This window comes from Rhamphochromis longiceps, linkage group LG19 (genome assembly GCF_057381845.1).
Source record: "Rhamphochromis longiceps isolate RC_006_pf linkage group LG19, R_longiceps_female_GT1.1, whole genome shotgun sequence".
Lineage (NCBI taxonomy): Eukaryota > Metazoa > Chordata > Actinopteri > Cichliformes > Cichlidae > Rhamphochromis > Rhamphochromis longiceps.
The window spans coordinates 26,623,119-26,649,168 of NC_140575.1; the positions used below are offsets into that span (position 1 = coordinate 26,623,119).

A 26,050-nucleotide genomic window follows, 5' to 3' on the forward strand; every position below is an offset into this window, starting at 1 on the left:
TTGTTCTAATATTGGCATGACTGCAGAGCAGCAGTCACGGGGGGAGGGGCATGAACCAGGTGATTTGACAGCCCTGAGAAATGCCACGTAGAGGTTAAGTGTCTCTTTTTATTTGAGTCCAACTAAAAAGGGATTCTGTTTTCTGCATTTTCTTTGCTGTAGACTCAAAGCTTCTGCCCTCGAGTCCTTTTTACTTTTCCTCCTTCCACTTAAGCATCCACTTGACAGAGAAGCTCAATTTTGTCTTTTCTGCTGTCAGTCAGGCGGCATTGTGCAGTGCTGTTGAGGAGGAGACTTTGTCCTTGCTCTCACTGAAAGGCTGCACCTGGGTGACACCAGGACCTGGGGAGATTGGCATCAGATAGGCAGGGCTCTTTGTGTGGCTGTGTCAAAGCACTTAGGATGGTGTGACATGATGTGGACCCATTGAAGGCTTAAAGGCACAACCAGCCCCAAACACCACAGCAGGGTGTGGAGACTGACATTGTGAATCAATCATCTAAACACAAGCTTTAACGGGAGAAAACACAAGGCTTTAGTCTCTTAATCAATATCCAATTTGAATCTGTTGTCTCTTTAATTCGCTTACATTTATCTGTTTGTTGAGATAGTGAGAAAAGACAAAGGAGGGAACAGGAAAGCCCGCCTTATTAGCGCACGGCCTTATGCAAATCTCCTCCGTAAATTAGCTGTCAAATCAATCCCCTAAACTGTTTTGAAGCGCGAGTTTCTCCGCCACACCAAAAGCTCCGGAGTCAGCCGGTGAACCTCACCATGAATATATCTGCCTGGTAGTTACCATGGCGCTCTGTCCACCTGCCTCAACTGCTCCTCTGTCCTCCTCTGGCAGGCATCGATTAAATCCGAGCCAACCTCTCACCTGGCAGGCGTCTCTGCTATCCACCTCTTGAGACCAGCCTCTGCCAGAGAGAGGTCCATACAGCTGCCAAAGCACAGGGCCCAATCTGCTAAACAAGGACAGAGCTTCCTCTTCAGTAGTTTATAGGCATCCGGCAGAGTTTCTCTCCTGTAAAGTTTGACGAGAGTTGAGGCTGAAAATGTTACCAAAGTAAAGTATGTCGGTGCAAGCGAGCGTCTATATACTGTAAGTTCATAGATAGCTGGATAATTTCCTTGTGTTTCCCCCCCGATCACCGTCTGAAGCCTTAGATGAGCTGTCACAATTCATGTTCTGTTCTACCCACTCCCCTCTAACAGAGAAAGATATAACTTCAAATACAGAGAATAGATGCTTCCCTTTTGGGAGGGGGGAACAAACACGGTGTGAACTAGAACTAGAGTTCTTTCTGCCTAATCCACAAATATTTCAGGGTTGTTGTTCTCTCACAGTCTTTCTCTGTGTGCCTTTGTCTTTGTTTCTCTCTTCTGTTTTATGGCTTGTTTATATCAATATCAAAGCTTTCATTGAAGTCCATCTATTATCTAATATTACTTATATACACCTCCAGGTCCATCCCACACTCAGTCGGCTGTCTCAGTGCCTCAGACCGAGCCTCTAGCAGACAGGCACGATCATTGTGTTAATACAGTAGAAGGCACAGAAGGCCGGCTAGTTGTGTGTGGTAACTCCCACACTGTAACTCACAGAGCTTGCATGGCATCCCTCTTATCTCCTGCGCCACAACGGGACCACTGTCCATTTCATGCCAAATGTGTGTGTCTGTGTCCACATTTGTGTACGTCTGTCATGAATAGATCTGTTGTATCCCATATGCAGCTGTTGCCTTCAGTGCTTTCTGTCTCTCCCTGCTCACTGTTGTCTGTTTGCCAGCCTTGGGCACACAATGCTTTACTACACATCTATGACATGCCCCACATATACTTGCACATATACCATTGCACGCCGGTCCAGATGAGGCTACACAACCTGACTCTGTTTCTGTCTGCCCAGTTGTTCGAGCTCCGAATCAATAGGCTGACAGCCACTGCTGCAGGGTCAGGGCCACAGTTAGATATCACCGACATCTCATCGCGGGACAGATCCCTTAGGCTGTGTTCCCACGCTTCCGCTGTGTCGCTCCCACTCTGAGACAGGGTTGTGACCTGTTAAATTGGTCTGTATACAGCCCTTATCTGAGCCATTTTTCCAAGGTCAGAGACGGAACTTAACAGCCATCTCCAGAATGGACCCTCGGGTGTCCTTTCACTCAGACAGAGCGCTGGCCCTCTGACCAGAAGAACAGCGTTACAACCCACCAACCCACATGTTCAGTCTTTTTGGGGTCCAGGCCTCTGTCATTGTTCAAAGAGAGAAAAATATGCCTGTTTAACTCCGGGCTGCTGGCTGCCATTCTTCCCACTGTCACAGTAATGCGTCATTTTGAAGTGCACAATAATGAGCAATCACATAGTATCACCATCCTTGATGTACCCTTTTGTCTCCTGAATCAACGCTCTCAGCTTTTGTTTGCTTTGTGTCTTTTGTTTATCAACTGTTCTTTGTGTATTTGTCTACGTGTGCATGTGTGTGTGCATGTGTGTGTTTTAGAGACAATGTTGAGGACAGTGTAGGAATTTCTCCAATACGATTTGCATGGCTCTCTTGTTTTCTTGATGTGATGAATCTTATCCCTAATGAAATGCAACAATGTTCCTTAAGAAGGAGAGATGTGCTCCGTCATCCAGCAAATTCCTCTTCTGAGCTCAAAGGATGGGAACTCATCTGACGTACTGTATATCATATCAGGAAGGGACTCTGCAGCGGAGTAAACAACATCGAAAATATATTGCGGGGTTGTGAATGAAGATGAAATGTATGCCAGTACTGATTTTATTTAGTAGATTAGATGTTGGCTAGATCAGTGAATACAGATTCTTTATTACTAAATTCCACTTTTTCACAGTCGGTTATGTTACCTTATGATAAATAGGACCTGGTGAGCTGAGCAGATGTAAAGAAAACTATGAACACTAACTCGAGTTTAAATTTTTAAAAAGTCCTGCATACATGGTGTCTTTTCGACACAAATCACTTCTAGTGGGACCCAAAAATGGTCACTTCAGTGCTCGAAGCATAGCTGGGACGTTAAAACAATTCAACAGACTGGTTATTTAAATAATCACCCCACAGTATACTCCCTAAACATTTCTGCTGTTAAGTTGTGCATTTATAATTCAATTAAAATTAACATCGGTTTTCAGTTTACAGTAGCAGCCATCTCAAAGCACTTCTGATGATCCCCTATGAGCGAGCACTGGGGAGCAGTGGGAAGGAAGAACTCTGTTTTGGCAGGAAGACAAAGCCAGGTGCAGGGAGGGGCAGCCCTCTGTTATAACCGGTTGGTTATTAAGGGAAAAGATACAACTTAAAATAAGGACAAACTAAGAAGGACTGGCGAGAGTGAAGGATTTCAAACTGTGAGTTTATTGGGGATGGCTTATTTTCACAGCCAGCCTCAAGTGGCTATTTAAGTTGCATTTTTTGGACTTTCATATTTGCTTCATTTTTCAGCCCCAGATGTTGGTGCTTGGCTTCAGATGAAGTCTTCAAGTTCAGTTTTTTGTTCTTCTCTATCCATCCAACTCCTTTAATAGAGACAAAAGTGGATTTAACAGGGTGCTCCACATCAGTGGCAAGCATCTTGGTTGTGTGTTTATCGAAATTGCTCAATCATATAGCTTTTATATGCAGCTGTCGTATTAAAGCTGTTGTGTTTGGTGTAGCGGAGACTAAGCATTTAGAAATCTGTACGACCAGGAGGAGGGCCTGGCGTGCTCTGCCACAGTGAATGAAACATGAGCTCGCAGATTTGTCTGGTTCCCAGGGTAGCATTGTTGTTGTTGCCCTGATAATTTTCTTCGCTTATCTGTAAGGTGTAGGTCCTTAAACACCTATTCATCACTGACAAGCGCACTCTCGCTGTCTCTCTCTCTCTCTCTCTTACACACACACACCCACAGAAACACAGTTATTCACACTTATTGCTCACACACCAGTGATCTGGTTCATTTAGCCTCTTTTATCTTTCTGCTAGGAATGTGGCCAGCTATGATAGGGTCTCGCCCACATGCATTGCTGAGCCTACACACACAGACACACACACAGACACACACACACACTCTACAAGTTGTGATAGTGGCTCTCTGTCTTCTGTGTCTGGACAACTGGTGAGGTTTTTGTGTTGGTGACAGATGCAGCACTGTGGCTGTATCTTATCTCATGACCGCGCTCTATCTGAGTATCACATGACGTGGTCACAGGCACACTCACAGGTCACGTTGGGCCTTTTTTATTTATACGGCGGCTCAGTTACAGCCGATGTTTGGAATTGAATGGAAATAAACACGGGTAGGTGGTTCACCAGACAACCGCCACCCCCACCCCCTCCATCACACCCTGATACAAGGACATGGAGAGTCATGAGGAAGGAGACCTATTCCACTGTGTTCAACTATGATACTAAGAGAAAAGGCCATCTTGAGCAGAAACACAAGGAAATTAAATCCTTTTTTTTTTCCTCAGCTCATTTTAATAAGACAGAAGGCCAAGCGTATGCCTGTGTACTCAACCACCTGTGCTCCTGTCCACAATACAACATAATACTCCCATTTACTGCCACACCACTGCACTGTGGCGTGTATGATGTTGAAGCTAATTCCTGGGGATTCCCAGTCACAAACATTTGCTTTATTTAATGACCTTTTCCAGCTGCTGTTGTGAAAAATTAATTCACTGCCACGCTTTCGTTGTGTACATAGCAACGCTATGGAGGAGCCGCGCTCGCACAAACACACAAAAACACGCACATAAGCCTATGCCCCCACTATAATCCATCATCTTCCACAGGCACGGAGAGCTCCTTTTCCCCCAGTGGACATCAGAACACACACCTCATCTTCAGCTCCTCTTTCCACATAGCCCCCCTCCAACTGGAGATATCTATCAAACCATCACATCCTGCCGAAACCCCTCCGCCATTACAATACGAGATGAATGGGAGAAACAGAGAGCCAAAAGAGAAATGGAAGAAGATATAGCATGAGTGAGCAAGAGATGAAATCCAGGTATACCGAGTTGCCTGTCCTTACCTGCTGCATTGTTAGCATGCTTCACAGCACATAATGACTTTTTTTTCTTTCTTTCCTAAAGCTTAAGAAAAGACACAAAGTTGAGGAAAATAGTAGAAATATAGTTTTATATTAATGCCGCCCACTCCCCCCATTCCCCTCCCGCCTACCTCTTTCTATCTCCCTCCACTCCAATACTCCTTGCGCCTGCCGATATGCCCACCTGTCTCTGTTAATTTCTATTGTCAGCAGGTCTGAGGCGGAGCAGCCAATCAGTTGCGAGCGTCAGCCCTTGGGCCTGCAGTCACTCCGCGGCTCCAATTTAAAGGTCAGCTGATAAGCAGCCAGATTCATGCATAATCTGGGCTGCTCCGCAGTCAGACAGGCAGACTGCTCAATGAGCATGCACACACACACATATCCACACCCAGCATACACAACTCATTCTCTTGGTCTGATCGACCCTCAGAAAACGAAGAAGAAGACGTATTTCACGTGCCCTTTTCTCGCCGGAATAAATGCCTGCCTCTATTGTTCCATCAAGCCACATAATGTACTTTTACTAATTGTTTGAGAGGAGCATCTCAGAAAGAGCCCGGCTTTATGTTTGTTGATTTGTTCATCATTTGGTACATAGTGCCTTTCTTGCGATGTGAAGCACTTAGGGGAATTACGGGATCTTTAACAAAGCACAAAACCTGGCAGTGCGCTTAAAATGAAATAGAATTTGGTTATTTAGACCAAAATACTCAATTTTGCTCTACACGGGCCTGATATCCACTTACGAGGACATTATACTGCTACTGTTCTATCAAAATTTTAAATGAATATTCTCATATGTGACTCTTATTTTTCTTAAAAAAAAAAAAAAAAAAGGTAAAAAAAAAAAAAAATCTGGTAATTCTTTGTTTTTACATTCATTGGGCCCCAATATGCCCAAATATCAAAGAGAAATTAAAAATGCATGCTGTGGAAGAGTTCGCGTCTTAGGAGGTTAAGACTAATGTGTGACCCACCTGCCAGTAGGACACAAATGTCAAATTTAGTCAGAGCAATGAGTAATGAATAATATTACAAACTACCACCAGGGGAACCTGGCCTACACCCTGGGAATCACTGCAACAGAAGATGCAGAAAATGTTTTTAAGCTGATGGATGAAGTAGAATGGGTGTTTTTCATTATAGAAATACATCCACAGTAATTCCCTTCCCTGTGGTTCCTTGGAGTAGCTAGTTCAGCAATCTTCACTAAAATTTAAATCTTGGATATTTATTGGACAAGAATTTAGGCTCCAGATCAGTCTTCTAAAAGCTGAATGTTTAGCTTTTAGACAGCTAAGATCGGGTTACTGAACACAGTAACTTCTGCTTTGTAGATGAATGTGTAGGTACCGTATCCTTAGTGATGAAACATAAGTCTTCACTTTCAGTGGAGCTGCTCCTTTCATTCCCTCTAAATCCAAGAAGCACCCAATTACTTAATTGGATGAGTTATGAGGGTCCTTTCCTCACCCGATTCCCTCCCATCTCAATGAGATTAACACACTCTGTAATTAATGAATTTGGGGCACTTTGAAACGATTTGCAGGATTGTCCTGGCTCCGGGGGCCTGACATGTGTAACACAATTATCGAGTTGTCGAAACCAGACAAAAGAGTGAGATGAATAGGCCAGCATTAGCTGTGTTTGCTAAAAACAGGTGATCGTTCCAGTCACAGCCTGGATTAGATTCGTGGGCCACTTTGTTGTCATTCAGATTAGAGTGCATGTGTGACGATGGCTCCCGTGTATTCATACGTATGAATCCGCGTCCTCGCATGAGAATTTTTTGGGCTTCCTGACTTGGTAGTGGCAAGCAGAGCGCTCTCCTCCAGCTTCTTCCCACATCATCGTGTTTGACATCTCCGCGGGCAGGCAGCGACAGAGTGCTGGTGTGTGTGCAGACATTTGTCCGGCCCGCTTTGGATCAGCGTTCGCACCCTGCGTCAGGTTGGCTGTCGGCTTTCATAAGTGCACCTCCACGAATGGGTCCGCCGCTTGAACACGGAGAGAGAGAAAAAAGCACAGTTTTGCAAAATAAATAACAAATGGCATTTCTACAGGCTTCTGATTTTGTTGTCTCCGGCAAGGACACTCATAATAAACAATGAATAAAATAGATTTTATCACCTCTGTCTGGATTCGTGTGATACACCCGCATTTCAAACAGGTCACTGTTTGCAAAGCACTTGAGATTTTCAGGCGTCCCTGCTGTGGCAGTCATATTACATCTGCGACTGTCATTTTTTGTCACCTCTGTCTTCTTTCACACAGAAGTTCCACTTTAATGCGGCCAGGAAAACCACTCGGTCACCCATAGTCATTCTCACTGAACCAAACAAAGCCAGCGTAATGCTGCCACAGTGTGCCCCCCCAACCCTACCCCTTTAGAGACCCACACCCCATTACTGCCCCTTCTGGGCATATTTCACTGACAGATATACCCCATTATCTCATCATATGCCAGCCAGTCTCTGCACTGTCTCTAACTGATGTATTTTGCTCATACAGTCAATAACACAGCTTTTTTTTGTCATGTTTCTATCATACAAGAGTGGTATGAACACTGGAATTTTATTTACTTATACCATGTAGGTTCTATTTTATTCTGTTGTTTTTTATTTTGTTTTTTCCTGTTGTCAGTCTGTCTGATCTGTCTGTCCATCTTATCCTCATTTACAGCTTGAGGGAACTTTTTTCCATTATTTTCTTCATCAACTGATGTTCAGTCAAGATCATGGTTCACTCACAATTTTTTTTTTTTGTTTTATCATGACTCCAGAATTCATATTCCAATAATGCCATAATAATCAGCTTTATACAGACTCCAATAGATGGCTTTGGAAAATGTGAACGACAGCACATGTTATTGACTTTTAACTGTTTAATTTTCATATATTTTCAAGTTTTACAGCTTTTCATCCTGATAAAAGCATCCCTACATGGCCATTCATACTGCACCAAAGTAATAAAATAATACAATTTAACAATTAAATGACAGAAAAAGTCCTGTATGTTCCACTATTTCTTTTAAAAGGCTGTTTTCTGTGAATTAACAGAAACCTTTTGATTTATAATTACAGAACAGTCCGAGCAATGTGCTATCAAAACCTTTTATGTTGTTTTACACAATAATTTCTCACAATTTAAACTCAAAGAGTCATTCTGACAGATGCTTTTTTTAAATACAGGAACATTTCTTTATCTGCTAGAAAAACCTGATAAAGAAATGCTGCTTTTTCTTGCAATCATATATTGCAGGGATCAAATTAGCAGTTAAACTTCGTTTTGTCTACAGAAAGGAGAGTTTCACTGGTTCTGCCCACTTAGGATTAAAGTGGGCTATGTGTGGCCTGTCATGTAAAATAAGTTCCCTGACATAAACTGTCATCTGTAAGCTGCACGGTGTTAAAGACGTACATGAAACAAATCTCTCAAATGTAGCACATGACTTCAGTATTCAGCTACGAGCTAACGGTGTGCTCAGAAATCAGTAGCGTCACTTGAAATGTTTTTCTCCATGGAATACGCTTCAAGCGCGTTGCCTTTTCAGTGCTGCAACATTGCTAATGGTTAAATTTCATTTAATAAAGGAAATATTAATATTTAAATAGGCTGCTGGCGATGTACAGTATTATCATTTAGAATGCACATTGCACATTGTTTGCATAATTAATTCAGTGCAGCTTCATCTGTAAATAATATTGTTACCACACCAGTTGCACAGACACAGAAGACCGTTATCAGGATATGTGTGTGTGCTTGCGTGCGAGTGCAATAGGGCACACTGTCACTGCTGCGCAAACACTGAGAAAATTCCCACTTTAGTGCCTTATTTACTTTCAGGATCTGTTCTGTCACACAAGCGTGAGTGCAGGATACACACACACACACACTTTCTGTGCCCTTCAAAGTCAATAGAGGGGATATAAACATCAACGTCTACGTCACACTGTCACGTGGAATGTAGAGTATGCAGTCTGCTTGGGATCATATTTTATAGGCAGATTCTTGACCTCTGCAGTGAAAGCTTTGCACATGCCGTGCACTTTCTAACATCTTCGCTTTGGAAACACAGGATCAAAAGATGTTAGGAGCATAAACAAAACACTGCTGTGGTGATTTATACAAATCCAGTATTCCTAGTTTTCTTTTCTATGTATGTGTTGGTGATAACAATGCAAGGTGGACCCTTCATCTAACGCCTTGCAACAGTGGCCACATAATTAACTTTATCTGACTTTCAGTACCAGCCAAGGCTTTAACATTATCTTTTATGCTCCGTGTTTGCTCCCAGTCCTCCTTTTCATAACCGAGCTGATGCATAGTTTTCGCTTTTTCCTTCAGTGTAGCCCAAGTGCTAAAAGCCTTAGCTTCTTTGTTCTGCTCTACTGTTGACCCAAGATAGATGAATTATTCACCTTGAGGTTTGTGGCAGCTCTTGTAACGTGCTGACCCGCCAACCCCTCTGCATGCCTGGGACACTTTACATTACTCCCAAAGGAGATGCACCCATGGTTCTCCTCCTCTCCCCTCAGCTTCTGTCTTCTCCACCACCTCCTCCCATCAAATATTTAGTCTGCGTGGATGGAGAAGCAAATCCCCAGCCTCTCTCGCCTCATTTCTCTACAAGCCTCGATGTTCTCCTTTACTGTGAACCACATCTATACTACACAGATGTGGTCTCACGGTGCTTTGATAGCAAACTGTTTCAGTATCTTCCTCTCACATTTTTCTTCAAAAAATTATTTTTTCTTTCATGGTTGTTTTTAAAAAAAACAAAAAAACAAAAACGAATATATGGAAATATGCTGCTACACCAGGGACATTTTATCTTAAAGGTCCAGGGAAACTTACTATTTCCTTATTCAAGGTAACTCAATGACCAATGACAAGTTAATAAGTTTCCATTTTAGCTAGTACTCTAAAGGTTTCACTTCAACAGAGGTGTACAAGGCTACTAAAAATACAGCATCTTTTAAGTAGTAGTACAATTCATCCCAAGGAGAATCTGTTTTTCTCAACAAAAAAAGTTCACAAAACAACAGTGACTCTGATGCAAGTGTAATATGTGGTGGAGCTGATGCTTCTACACACACAACTCACTGGAAAGAGGCAGCAGTAAGGAGGTGCAGACACAGGGTTAAATACATAAATCTACCCATAATCTTATGAATCATATGGAGTTAAATTTGAATTGTTTTTATTTTTTAAGCTAGGCTAAAATATGTATGTAATATGATATCTGCTGGCCTGGGGGCAGAAGGGGGCTTTTATTTGAGAGGTGACTCTAAAATAACACAATTCTCTCTTAAAGTTTTGAACACTTTTTCTTTTCTTTCGTTGTTTTCTGTAGTCTGAACTGGGTAGGGCTCATGGTCATTTGTGAGCTCACTCATCTTGGAGTTGCCTGGCAACCGCACCATGACAACGAGAATCCCGGACGTCACTATAGGCGGTCAAGAAGTAGACAGCCACGTGAACTTCAAAAGCAATGAAATACAGAAAAATGCTGCTACTGTTATCATTCACTCTTTGATTTTTAGTCTTTCTGTTAAGTTTTGCTACCCGTGAGACGGTTGTGGCTTATTTGCCAACGTATGTGTGTGGTGTTTTACTTCTTATGTGACTCATCTAACTCTTCTCATCTAATGCCAAAACTATTATAGCATAACATGGTCCACAAAGATATTCCTTCAACTATTTCAGCTCTGATTGTTGTTCATTTTATCATTGAAATCCAATTTTGAAGAAATCACTGATTTGAAACAAAAGTTTTAAGGCTATAGCATGCATATATATATATATATTGTGTGTGTGTGTGTGTGTGTGTGTGTGTGTGTGTGTGTGTGTGTGTGTGTGTGTGTGTGTGTGTGTGTGTGTGTGTGTGTGTGTGTGTGTGTGTGTGTGTGTGTGTGTGTGTTGCACGCAGGTGAGCAAGCTCTGGAGTTGAGCTTGTGTTCAGAGCATGTGTGTTGGCCCCTGAGGGGTCACAGTCACTCTCTTGTGTTTGTCACCATAGTCTTTGTTTCCCACAGGCCTGCTATTCTGGGAAGAGAAAGGTCATCTTCCCCTCGGATACTGGCACCTTAAGGATGCTCATAACTGCACACTGTCTACAGAAGAAGTCAGCAGGTTCTCTGCTGATGATTTTTAGCCTCTTTGCTTTGTATTGTTTTATATTTGTATTTAGAGTAGAGAGTAGTGGAGGCAAACTTCTTATTACAGTAGGTTTCCCTAATTATATATTGTTGTGTTTTCATTTAGGATGCTGTGTATTTGCATCCATACATATGTGTGTGTGGGTGGCCGATGGCAAGCTGAAACAGATGCTGTAGGGTAATTTAAGGTAGACTGAGAACATCTGTGCTTATTGAGTACTGACGTATGCAGTAGTAGAAGCAGGGTCACTTACTTCCTTCTCTAGTTTTGTCTCCCTGTGTTTCCTGGACATATGAAGGCAAAGTAATGGGAAACTGATCCATGCGGGACCTCTTCCCCTGACCCTCTATATATAACAAAGTGACCCACCTATAGATTAACATGAGGCCTCCCCTCATTAGAAAGTACAGAGATTTAAAAAAAAACAACAACTTTGGTGTAGTATGAATTTCATCACCTGGCTCCATATGTGCGGAGAGATGGGACAGCTGCTTTTCAGCCATTGGAAAATAGCTACTACGATACACACCTCCAGCTTTAGGGGCGAATAAGAGAGGAAGCCATATGTTGCTGAAGGTTATGTGAGACCATGCAAATTGAAGCTCAGCTCTCTTGGTCACAAGAATGATGCTTTCAGCTTGAGAATTGTAGTCTGGCAGTTTAGTCGCTGATAAATGCAGGCAGCAGTGCATTGATTGGAGCATTAAAGCGGGTGCGCCACCTTTTTCTCGAGAGTCTCCTGGAAACTCTCATGACACAGCGCCCTATCAATTGGGTGATGTGCATATTGATTAAGTCAGAGATACTTTAGAAGTCCTCACCAACAGGATACGTAAGAAAGGGCTAGATTTCTTAATGCTGTCGGAACAGCTATAGATGATTTAGATTAAACTGCCTGCTAGCAAGTATGATGTGCTCAATATTTGTTTGTGAGTTTTAGTCTTCCCTGTGCGTAAACAGAGACTTGGGTTCCCATGTGGCAGTATTCATACTGCTCAATGCCGCAGTCACCGCAGGGTGGGCTTTTATTAAAGAGTTGTAATGAGTGAGAGCCATCATAAGCCAGTTGCCTATTGATTACCTATAAAGAGCACTCAGTGGAGACGTGCTGTGATCCATAGATAATGCTTTGCACAGGGAGGCTCAACTTACTCTGGTTCCAAACCTCTGCATCGCCAGCCACATCTCAAATTTTGTTGAGCAATTCAAATGGATCTGGCAAACAGGTTGGAGAATGAGCCTTTGCAGGCAGGAGTACACAGCAGAGTGGTAGTGAGTCAGTTTAAGAGATTAAACGTACTTACAATCAGCTGTTAAATATTTTTAAAACACAATTGCTATTTATTTGGTAGTTTGTAGCTCATTTAACAGCCACATAGTCATAGACCGGATATGGACTTGCTACAAACAGCAGTATCCCTGCTAATGCTGCCTCAGTGCTGGAAAAAAAATGACGTCAAAGCAGCCAGACATGTTTTTCAGGGCAAAATCAAAACCTCCCACAGAAAGCAGCTAACAAGAAGGCAATCAGGCAGAATAATGGAGTGGTAACAAAATGGGCTTTCAATTTGAACATCAGTGCGGGCTCAGCTACCGTACCAATAAGGCCTGAGCTTTGAAGTCACGACAATAAGACACACAGAGACTCGTGGGCATCCACATACACACAGAGCCAGGAACAACACACAGAATAAATACATTTATTCTTGTGTCAATAAAAAAATAAAAGCAATATTACATGTGAATGTTGCTATGCTAATGTATTCTGAGGCCTACTGCTAACAAACAGATGATTGATTGGTGAGTCTGTGACATTGTGCTTGTCTGTTTGTAAGACCACTGCAAGCTTTGCCTTTGTGACAAAATAGAACCGAGCAAAGGACGACATCAGTCTGGGAATGAATCTAAACAAAGTTTCCTTCTTGAATTTCTATTAGAGCCTAAATTTAATTCATCTTAGACAACGCACATAATGTCTTCCATATAATGTTGAGCAGAGAGGCAATTTCATTAATGACTTTTTCTATTACCCTAGAAAATGTTTGCATAGGCCTAATGGTAAAAATGCTCCTCTGTTATTGGAACTGTCTATAATTGATTTGACTGTCTGTGATTTCCACATTATTTCCCCCCTTTTTTATTTTCTTTTTTGTGTTTGTTTATCGCATTTGATAAATATTAGTTCTGTTAAAGGGTTTAATTAATGTATTACTAGCAATTACTACCAAAAGATGCTTTTGAGTATTTTTTATAATTGTAGTCCACCAGAATTTTGAGGCAAATGTTGGAATATATTGTTTTTACTGCTGTAGATCTTAATTGCTTTACATATTTTTGCTATCACACAATGACTAATAAAAATACAGTGCTAAAGATCATAGCTAAACTAACTTTTTTTTAATGTTTTTGCTAGTTTACTCTTTTCTTTTCTTGCTTGGCTAACAACAGTATGGGTCAGACCGCTGTGTCACTGAGAAATTTCTCATTGTTTATCTGTTTCACAAGGTTAATGAACCATTTTTACAGAACAATCAGTGGAGTGAGAAATAAGTGGCAGTTTAATCAATTGATAATATTTTAAGTGGCTATATGCTGATTAAATCCTTTTTCCAAACGTGTCAGACCTAAGGTGAAGGGGTGTGGCTTTCCCCAAACAATTTAGTTTTTGGGCCTCATTTACAATATAACTGTGTGGCAGATTGTGAAGCATATAAGTATACTGCATAATGCCCAGTTATGAGAATTATAACCATCGCTATAATATCTTAACCACCCTCTTAAACATATAGCCCGCTAACTAAGAGCAGGGTCTCTGTGGGTTTGTGTGTGTGATTGCTGCATGATGCTGAAGCCTGTAAGAAAGACAGCTGCGTCCGTTCCTTGTACACAGACTCCAAGAAAGGGTTCTCTCTGCTGGAGAGGGAACAGTAAAAATGCATCATAATTTCTCAGTAATGACAGCGGAGCTGATAATGTCAGAGCTTATCAATATGAGCCTTAGTGTTTTAGCCCCAGTGCTTGTTTAATGCTGGGTTTCGGTACCCATCCCTAATCTGAGCTGATTGCTCTCAGTGGAGAAAAATATGGAGTATTCATTTTGTATGGGGGAGGGGGGGGGGAAGAGGAGAGCGATGTTGTATTGAGACCAAGTGTAAACTGGCAAGATTCAATAGAAATTTTCTTAGAATAACAGCACTGTCAGTTGAAATCATAACACAATCTCTCTTGTTGTGAGTATTAAGTAAAACCATGCCCCGTAGCAGATTTGCTGCCAGACTTAATCAACTATTGTTTGATGTTCTCCAAACTAATGTTGTGGCAAACCTGGGGCTTAAAAGATTTAGGCTGGCTTGTGCAAAACTACATGTAAGGTACAGAAGGCTTATGCTGCAGCATCCACTGTTTTGTCTCTTAGCTATAAGAGAGCCGGAGGTGAAATATGTGCTCTACATCCCCATGACCTCTCACATAAAATAGATCCCCAATCAAAAAAATAAATCGTCCAAACCATGGTAATTAAGGTTAGGATCTGATTTAGAACAATTACAGATGAGTGAAGAATTAGCTATGATACCGTCATTTCAATGGCATTGACACTGCTATGTTTGCCAGTACTATAGGGGGTTAATGGGGAGAGAAGGCATGGCAGTGGAGCTGGAATGGACAGAAAACACAGACTATTTGTAAGTACAGCTACATGCACATGTCTCCCTGGGGCTGGAGGCTGGGTGGTGAGATTGCAGAGTCACCCCCATCACTAGTGATCCATGCACACAAGCCAGCACCCTCTTGACAAAACACACAGAGCAAGTATTGTTGCCACACGCAGAGACATACACACACATGCCTCAGACAGTTCATTTCAATGCAAATAAGTGTTCACCCCTCTTCTGGGAGGAGTTCTTGGCAGACTGCATTTTCTCTTCTCTATCATATGGAAGATCTAGATTGTATAGTGAGCTCTCGGGCAGAACCAAACAGCTATGAGTACATATAGTGCATCGCCTGCTTGAACTGATTTGCTGAGTTTTATGTTAAGTAGAAAGGACTTTTTTATCCTGCACTTTGTTCATGGAGAAAGATGCAGCCATGCTCACGCAGCGAAGGATGTGTATTTACAATGTCTTAAATGCGCAGTGTAGCTTTTAATTGTTTGGCATCGCAGAGTTGCTGTATTGTTATGCTGATGTATGGTCCACTCTGCACTGTATGCCTGCAGCATTAAAGATGAAGCTACATTCTTCCGCCCTCCCAACGGGCCTTTGTCCTCAAAAGAATGGAAGCTCCTCGCTTCATCGGATAGATTACAGCCAATTAAATGTGTCCGTTATCACCCATTAATTACCGCCACCACTTCTGCTAGAAATAGGCCTGACCAAGCAACGGCTGTGGACGTGAAATTGACCCAAATACATCAAGATGAGTTTCCATTTTTTACCTCTTTAATCAGCTCTCATCAACAGAGACCTATCATTGAACCAAGTCATCTTTCACATTGATTTGCAGTTAAATGAGTTTTGCTGGGTTAGCATGCCTACAGTACATGTATGCGCTTATGTTAGCAAACAAACATGGACGTATGCATGTGTTTGGGCATATATGTGCATTTGTGTTTGCACGCTACTATGTGTGCTTGTGTGCTTTTTGCATACACAGCACGTGCATGTGCTGCGTGTTGGGTATTTGAGGTCAAAGCTGATGGACTGGGCTTCCTGAGAGACGTGCAGCGGCCCTGAAGGATTGACACTCTGTGACACCTCTCTCCGTCTGCCTGATTAGTCACCTCTTTGATGTAGCAGCCTATATTAACCTTCCTGCCTTCTTGGGACCTTTTTGTGCCACTGCTATGTGTTAAATGGCTGCCATTTCCACTGTGTTCAGTGGAATATAACCAAACTTGCCACAGGATAGTTTTTACCTGTCAATGTTAATATTCCAGTGTGAATTCCTTAAATCAGCCTAAAATGGCTGAGCAGCAGAAATCCCCACACCCATCACCCTGGGGACCATTTTCTGCCCATTGACTTCCATTATAAACGCTATTTTTCAACCCCAAATTATCATCATATGATTTTATTTTTTCTTCTTTTCTTGGATGTCAATGAAGACTCAGGGCCTTGAAGTTTTAATTTTTAAATTGCAAAAAAAATGCAAAAAAAATAATGGCAGGTCAAAATGTATGTTGGTGCCAATCTTTGGTCCATCTAAAGGCCTACTTATAATGACAATCACATATTACTTCAACTGGTTTTTTGTGGAAATATTTAGTTTCGTTTTTTGGTTTTTGGGGCTTATAACACAGGGCGCTCATGTAATAACACTGGGATTTGAAGGGTTAAAACAACGAAAATATAATTAAAACTTTACATGAATATTTCAGGGAGAAGTAGTTTTACAAGGTTGGCTAATTTAAAGTGGAATAAAATATGGATATATGGTCTTTTTATGGCGTGGCTGAGAATGGTCCCTAGGGTGATGGGTGTGAGTTTTTTAAAGGATGGCAGGAGGGTTAAGGCTCTTAAGTAGAAGACAGCCCGACACTTGCTAGCTGAATAGGGCTCATAATACATAATGCTGAAACACCATCTTCCATCATATGCCAAGCTTCAACACTTTTTTTACTTCCGTATTGCCACTTTTGGAATGTATTGCAGCTTGTTGGACTGTTGTCAGTCCTGCATGTGGATTCTTAGAAAATCTGTAAAATTTCAGGGAATCAAAGCAAAATGATTCTCTGTCCATCTACTTTTTTCATGTTTCCCTCTCTCTCTCTCTCTCACTGTCTCTCCCCCTGGTACTATCATCTTTACAAGCTCAGGGGAGCCGACAGCTGCCCTCTAACCCTGAAATCAGGCATTAGAGGAACAGCCTGACAATTAGTCTGCTATTGCCTCACTGGGATGGGATCAGAATAACAAGACAAAGAGCAAAAGAGAGGAAGATAGACAGGTTTAAGATAAATTCCTGCCTTGGGAACATTTGAAGACACCTATTAAGGGTTTTCCTTTTTTCCCAAAGTGGAGCATTATCATGACCTTAGCAGTATGTGACATTTTATTTCACATGCTTCATCTTAACCCTCTGGCAAAATATGCAATGCTATACTGACCCTACAGCAAGCTAATGCAATTATTTCAGTTGTTTATGGAGCCATATATATTCCAGAAAAGCAGGGTAAGATAAAATAAGTTGATGGGAGACAGCTAGTGACAGCTTCTTCTTCAAGCTGGCATCAAATTGGTTTTCTTTTTGGCTAATGTTAGCTAATTATTGCTAGCTTTTCTGCTAACAGTACCCAGTTTCAAGACTTGTCTTGTAGCAAAACACTCTGTAAAAGATCCAGTGCTGATGTGGCTAATAATCTAGCTTACCATTTCCAAATTACGTCATCAGTCACAAACAAATCCACATAAAACTATGTAGTAGTTAGCAATAATGCTGGCATGTAGATAACTGGAAATATAAATTGAACGGCTTTCCATTTTACATCATGAGGTAAAGCCTAGAGATCTGTTGAGGACCACCTAGCAACCACCAGTCACTACAGAAAAGGCGTATTTCCTGACCAATTGTGAGTCATTGCTGAAAGCGGTTATCTAACGCAAGCTATCTAAGAGACGTATACGGTGCTACACCAAAAACATCCTTGCGACTGATTTGTTCGTGAGCAGATTGCCACAGTCCCATGGTGTTTATACTGAAGATGGCAAGTGGTTTGCAAACACTTGCTAAGCGGTTATGAATAAAAACACAAGGTATTTTTTAGAAAATACAAAATAAATACAAACTTAACTGTCCATTTCTTTAAAAAAACATTAAATATGTATGCTGTACAATCCTTCACCCTGGAGAAAGAGCGGTTCAAAGAATTCATTAAAAGCTCAAAATTACCATGACAGTCCTACCCTTGATGATGGGTATGGTGTGTGTAAACCTCGGACCACAAATGTATCTACGTTTGTTGAAACTGTGTGCAGTTCCAATAGTATAATTCAGCTAAACCATTAAATGCTTTCTTCTTCTTCATAAACGCATACACTTTACTCTGAAAGTAACGTTTTTCAACATATGGACTGTTAAAAGAGCAACGTGAGAGATGAGATAAGTGATGGAGTGAAAAATGGCAGAAAGTTTCGACCTCCTGCTACACATGTGAAAAAAGTTACTTTATATGAATGTGTGTGTGTGTGTGTGTGTGTGTGTGTGCATGTGTTTAAGCGATCAAACTTCCTTGCAGCTCCGTCAGCTCCACGGTTGTAGAAAACATTTTACAAGATCAAAGCATTTAACACTCCCGAGCCCTAGGCCAGCTTCCTCCCAACCCATTTCTTCACACACACACACACTTACATACACAAACACACACACAGACATACTAGGACATGTACTAGTTCATCCAGCCTTTACCCCTGCACGTCTCGGGGGATTTTATAACACTGAAGTCACCCAAACATTCCACCTGGAAACGACCGCCACCAGGTTCTGAGATAAGCTGAACATAGTCGAAGCCCCTCAGCTCTCATCTCCTGAGCGGCAGCCACACCAGCAGCAGAGTGGTATCAGCTCGACCGCAGCAGTCACGCTCCCTCCCTGTCTCCAGTCTTCCCTATCCCCCCCCCCCCCCCCCCCCCTCCCCTCCAGGTGCTCTTTGACAGAAATAATTGAGGTGGGGAGGTGGTGGGAGGTTAATGAAGCACTCCCAACACACAGCTGACCTTTCCCCAGCCCCTGCGCAAATCATCGCAGCACAGTTTTTTGGACATTTTTAAATGAAAGCCTTTAAATAATTTATCTAACTATAGTTCCCGCAAGGCCCTTCATTAGAGGTTGGCCGTGACATTTTCCTCCTCCTCCTCCCTCCCTCCCTCCCCCCCCATCCTCTCATACTTACCGCCTCACATCCAGTCCAAGAATATCACTGTTGATTTTTCTCGCCTTTGTCTCTCTTCCGCTGTCATCTCTTTCTTGGTCTCTGTGTCTTTTCCTCCTTCCCTCTCTTCCCTTCCCTCTCCGTTTCTCCCTGTTTGACATTAGCCGCATTAAAGATTGAGATCTCTGGTATACTCCACGCATGGCTGTGAAATGACAGCCAGGCGTCAAGACATGAGATGTGATTTTTGCCGTGGTGGAATGGAAATGGAGCACATTTAATCCTTAAATGTGTCGCGGGCCAACTGACAGTCAAATAGATTGCGAGGAGGAAACAACGGAAAACCTGAAAACTGATGAATCATTCGATCATGTACTAAACTAAACGTGCACATTAACAAGTTTGCTCCTGTTTTGTTGCCTGTGTGAGTTTTCTTGTGTAATTGAGTAGCTGGCGTTACTTAAAGAGGACCGACTCTGCCATTAAGACAGACAGACGGGCAGACTTAACCTTTATGGCTTTACTTTACTTTGTCTCCACAAGAAACAGGATGGATGGCATTGATTTCTGCTTTATACTTGACTGTGCTGAAGACAGATTTGTAAAATCCTAGGTGCTACGAATGGGTGAGAATACAGGTGCAGCTACCAGGGAGGGAACCAAAGATATTAATTAACAAACTCTCTTGGAAACAGATGGATGTATAAGTGCGCCTGAATTGAACACAACATAGGCATGAATCAAACACAACAATAACAAAGTCACCCTCTCTGTCTGGTGCATTGGTGTGAAAGACAAATATCCAGATCAAATATATATTAAGTGAAGAGCGCTGTCGTATTACAAGAAATACAATTCGTCAGGTCTGTTTTGCTGATGAAACGGAGAAAAATGAGATGTGACAAGCATTTGAGTTATACAATATTGATATTAGTGGAAATGTTATCAGATACAATGTGTGAGGCAGTGCAGAAACCCAGGCTTCCCAGGGGACGAGCAGTAGTAAGGCAATATCCTCAGACACTCACACAGCTTGAAAGGCTTCTGTATAGCTGTAGGCAGTTTTCAAAAAAAAAAAGGAAAAAAAAGGAAAAGATCCCAGCAAGTCATTTAAGCAGACCTCAAAGAGTAAGTGTTATTTAACCTTTTTGGTAGCCAACACAACTATAACCAAAGCAGAACCCCAAGCAAATCAACAAAGCATTTGGCAACAAAGCATCAGGGTTTTCCTATTAAAAAAACGTGTAAAATGTAATCATTTTCTTAAGTAGTGTTTATTTATTCAGAGTTAAGTAAGGTTGCACAGCTCCCATCCCCACCATGAAAAAAAACCTGAGCACATTCAGCAGTTTGACAGTCTTAAGGCTGCCTCTGCTCTGCACACAGAGAAAAATATTCCGATTAAAAACACATTTGTTAGTTTGACAAAATGCACATTGGGTCTGGAAATGCAAATACAGAAACGTTATCCCTCTTGGTTCAAGAGATGTGTTAGTCTGGCAGGAATAGACAAGTCCGGTGACTAATTTGTGCGTTCCTCCATCTGGCGCGCCGGCATTACTGAGGTGGCAAGTCATAGCGACAGTGTCGACTGCTGCCGGTGACGGGCAGTCAGAATAATGATGTTAGCCAGTGGCCCGGTTACTGCTTGTGGTGCTTCCTCTGGGTTGCCTTGGTTAGAGCAGGTAATGTTTTAACTGAAAATAACACCACAGTAGGTTGATTGAGTTACTCTGTAGCACTTAAGAGCATCTTAGGTAAGGTAAGATGCTGGTAAAGGGTGGGCGACATAGCCTCAAAGTTATATAACGATATTTATTTACGATTATGATATTTGTGACAATATAGAAAGTAAAATACAGAGAGATACACAGTGATTGTAACTTGCAGGCAGCAGCGATTGTCGCTGATGGCAGAATGTCTAATTCAAAATGTGAATCAATTGAAACAAGGTGCCAGCAGCAGCTTTATAAGACAATAGCAGTGACTCACTATTATATACAGTGACAGTGACACAGCACATGACATGTTAGGCCTAGATAGTGTTTTCCATGGAAATTTAAAGTACAAGTATAAAATAACTGCCTAACACTTGAGTTTAATGATAACTAAAGTAATTTAACCTTGAAACTCTTCAGAAGCTGAACAGTATTTGCCACATAATAAGGATATTTTCTACCTGGGATACTTTATCTTGGGTCAAGCTTTTTAACCATCTCCTTCAAGCCCTGCTTAACCACTAGGTCTTTCCATTTCCTTATTGTGCTTTGAGTGCACTAATTGAGCACTCAAAGCGCTTCTGATGAATGCATCACGAGCAACTCAGGGTTTAGTATCTTGCCCAAGGATGCTTTGAACCACCAACCTGCTGATCATTAGATGATTTGCTCTACTTCCTAAGACACAATCATTTATATATCACGATACGACATTGTTATTACTATTGGTATTATCACAGGTTGGTATGATAGAGTTAGAGGTTACTTTTGGTACTCAGGTAAAAGAAAAAGAGAGTTTCCACTCCTACTATATAAATCCAGACTGATGCAGTGATGCTATCTTAAAATAAATGTGTGATTAGATTTGTGGTGTCAGTTTACCCGACAGAACAAACAGAGCACAGAGAGCTGTTTTAACTGGTTCCTGATCAAAGACGGTTCTTTTAGCTTTGTTTTAACAGTCAAAAGCTAATCAGTGGAGTAACGTAACGTATCCATTGCTGTGTTTCATGGATACAACTGCCCGTGAAGGAACCCATATGGAAAAGAAATAGTAAAAACTTATATGACTTATATGTCATATAAACTTATATGACTAAATCATATAAGGCTTACATGATTTACTCATGAAAGTGGCCACTTTCACATTACTTTCATATATTGTTTTAGTAAGTATCCAAAACATACAAGTTTCATTATATAATTTTTCAAGGGATCTTATATCTGTTTTTACTCTTGTATGCTTTTCATACAAGTTTCACACAAGACAGATACACAAACCTTATAAGATTTATATATATCTTTTCCATATGGGAACATAGTATTTCAAACATATAAAGCTTTGATTGTTTCATTTGTTACTGTTGTTGTGTTTATGCACTTAATATTGTGCAATAAAAACTATTTCAGTTCGCTTCAACTTAATGGCAAAATAACTTTCTGCTTATTTTCTGAACAACATTCCCCTAGAAAAACATTCGATTTTTGGTATTCGGTATTTTGTCCGACTATGCGATTGCATTAGACTCCCTAATTGTAATTCTCTCTCACCATGCTCATTAGATCATTTGACAACAACACCATGAATCTTTTACTCACGTCATTAGTCAGGATGTGTTTTCACTCCTATAATAAATCTGTTTCTTTGCCACTGCAGTTCCCTCTTTCTCACTCTTGCTCTCTTGCTATATCAGAAGTTCTTTATTACCTGGAAACAAGAGCAGATTTATGCCTTTGTCTGGGACAGAGGTAGGTATGGTTTACAGGGTGAGTGGTGAGGGATGAGTTGTGTGCAGGATTAGTTTTCAGGCCAGAGGAGAGGGTTATCTGCCAGTCTCTTACCTTGTGCTGTAGTGGATGCAGGCTGAGATATTAGGGAAGGACTGCTTCATTAACTCTCAGAGACCACAGCCATGTGGTCTCGCTGTGGCTAACTGTGTTGCTCACCTTGGAAGACTGCTACTCTTGCTCTTTTTTTCCCTCTTGCTCTCAGTTGTGTCTGGCCCTTTCTGGTCCCCCTTTAAGGCCAGGATTTGCATTAATAACAGGGGGCGCTAGGCGAGATGTATTGGATAGATGTGTAAATTTCACTTACATAAAGATGGATGGCTTAATCTACCAACAGGAAGCCATTTATAAGTAATAACTCGGGCAACTTTCCACATGACATTGTGGTTTTAAATAACACGATGACGTTTGGATGTGTGTATTACAGAGTAAAGGCAAGTGAGACGGTCCATTTAGACTCCTCTAATGCGCTTTAAATCCAGACTGTAGCACCCAAGACTAAAGCATGAAAAGAAAGCTATTTGTATCTTACAAAAATAACAATGTCTCAGTGTTTTTATTGTTTTAACAGAGGTAGGTTAATGTTTTCACCTTGCAGACTTTAATATTTTCCCGTGGCTGCGTGATTGCATTTTGATGATCTCCTGTGTCGTGTGCCTGGCGATACGCTTTGCTTGTTTCAGCGGGTCGTGCTGTATTTCAGAGAGAGCAAAGGGTGAAATGCAGCGTTCGTTTCTGCCTCAAACGCATTGCTTCACCGATCTGCTTTCAAGATCTAAGCATTTTGAGTGTAGGAGTTTTTGCATCCCATTTTTCTCCTGGTACGGAAATGCAGACAGACACACACACCCAGGACTATCACAGTAAGTGATTGGATGTTAACCAGTCTGGAATAAAACAGATGGAAGGGCTGCGCTACAGCACCAAACACAGGAAATGGATTTATTCAGCCCCCCCTCCTCCTTTTTCCCATAATCCTTTACTGTCTTCTGGCCTCCCACCATTACACACTGACATACAATGATACACTGATCATCCACAACATTAAAAGCGCTGACAGGTAAAGGGGATAACATTAATCATCTCATTACAATGCAACATTTGCTGTGAAACCTTTAGTCCCGTCATTAAGGTGACACACACCACCCACGTAAATATTTTTGCTGACACCAGCAGAGGTCCCGTGTCTGTGCCCTGCTGGGTCGGAGCTGTTTTGGCGACATGAGCTGGATCTACACAATATCAAGCAAACGTTTTAGTAGTGTAGCTGATCTTTGTGCATTTAACCATTTCACCACTGTATCAAATGTACATTCATTATACTTTTTTTTACAGATTTCCCCACTATGAAGACATTGTTACTGAAAGAGATTTGAAAGGGATTTGAAATAATCCTTTAATTCATGGGCCAACATCGCTGTTTATGTAAGAATAATGTTTAATTAGCGCCATAACGATGTTTTCTGTCCCGCCTTTTCAATTTGAAACTGGGTGTAATGTAAATTAGGAAAAATACATTACAAGAAATTACTCAGACTCTACATCACAGGAAGCCAGGCGATGATCAGTGAGCAGCAGTATGACTTCATGCCCAAAAAGAGCACTGCAGATGTGATGTTTGCTTTGAGAGTGTTGATGGAGAAGTATAGAGGAGGTCAGAACGAGTTGCACTGTGTCTTTGTAGCTCTAAAGAAAGCAAATAATAAAGCGCCAAGAGCTGTGGTACTGCATGAGGAGTATATGAGGATGGTTAAGGACATGTATGAGAAAAGTAAGACAGTGGTAGGTGTGTGGTAGGTCCCTGGTCTCAAGGTGGGGGATCTGCCCTGACCCCCTTCTTGTTTGCCGTAGTGATGGATAGTCTGACAGATGAGGTCAGAGGTCAGGCAGGATGTTGATGTTTGCAGAGGACATTATGATCTGTAGTGAGACTACGTAGCAGGTTGAAGAGAGCCTGGAGAGGTGCAGGTATGCTCTGGAGAGTAGAGGACTGAAAGTCAGCATGTCAGTCAGTATGTATGTGGGCAAATCAGAGGGAGACAAGTGGAAAGGAAAACATGCAAGAAGAAGAAGGTAGATGAGTTTAAGTACCTGGGGTCAACCATCCAAAGCGATGGAAAGTGCACAAGAGAGGTGAAGAAGAGAGTGCAAGCAAGGTGGAGTGGGTGGAGATGAGCGTCAGGGGTGATTTGTGACTGAAGGACAGCAGCAAGAGTGAAACGGAAGGCTTTCAAGAGGGTAGTCAGACCTGCTATGATGTATGGTTTGGATGCAGTGGAACTGACCAAGAGATAGAAGACAGAGCTAAAGTTGTTAACGTTTTATTCGGGAGTGAGCAGAATGGACAGGATTAGAAAAGACGAGCTGAGTGGTTTGGAGACAAAGTTAGAGAGGCAGGCCTGAGATGGTTGGTTTGGAGATGTGCGGAGCAGGAATAGTGGATATTTTGTACAATGGATGTTGAAGAGCTGCCAGGCAGGAGGAAAAGAGGAAAACCTCAGAGAAAGTTCATGGATGTAGTGAAGGAGGACATGGAGGAAAATGAGCTGCTGTGAAAAGAAGAATACATCTTAGTCGTTGCTTATAGACAGCAGCATTTATGAGTTCTTTTAGTTCAATAAAATGCGAGAGAGAAGCACCAAAAACACAGCCATGTTTCTTTTTCTTTCTGGCTGTGAAGCCCACTTTGCTCACTAAAAACAAAAAGAAAAAAATGTTAATACTTCTTACCTCAGTCCACCAGAAATAACACCTATATCCTTAACCCAAAATGCATTTGGCATAGTTATGGCTGACTCTGTGGGTCAAACATTTAGGATTTATAAAACAATTCATCTGTTTTACAGAGTAATTTAGCAAGAGAGCACATTTTAGGCTTATTAAGGCCCTCCAAGTTGAAATAGGCTTCCTTTTAATGGAAATATCAAATCTGAGGATGGCTGAAATGTGCAACTGAAATTCTTGAGTGTAATTCAGTTGGTGCAGCTGTTGCAGTGCTTAATCAATGTACCTCGCCTTTCCCCCTCTGCTTTCTGCATATCAGCGCAACTTCCACAGAACTAATTGTGGAGATACTTAATGGAGATGTCTGGCTGCAGCAGCAGACTGCTGACCATAAGAGCGTGAGCTTTTATGTTAAAAGCTGCTGCTCCTTTCCACACCATCACAGAGAAGTAAAGAAAAGGTTGCACTGCTTTTGTGTACATGCTGGCAATTACTGCGTGCATGCGCCTGTTTGAGCTTGTTTATTTATCTGTGCCTACAATCCTGTCTTCAGATAACTTATTCACCCCTCCAGCTACTGCACAGTGACAGCCTTACACATCAGTGCTGTTGCCTTCTTTATTGTTGTTGCCACTCGCATTAATAATTCGCTTTTTTGTTAACCGGCTGATGTAAAGTGGGCTAATCCCTTTATGAGGGGAGAGAATGAGGCTGAATTTGT

General features: G+C 41.7%; 1 protein-coding gene across 2 annotated transcripts in view; it reads left to right on the plus strand.

The window, feature by feature from the left end:
• Positions 1-26,050, plus strand: part of pacrg (PARK2 co-regulated) — a 150,971-nt gene that overhangs the window by 90,413 nt on the left and 34,508 nt on the right. The window lies entirely within an intron of this gene.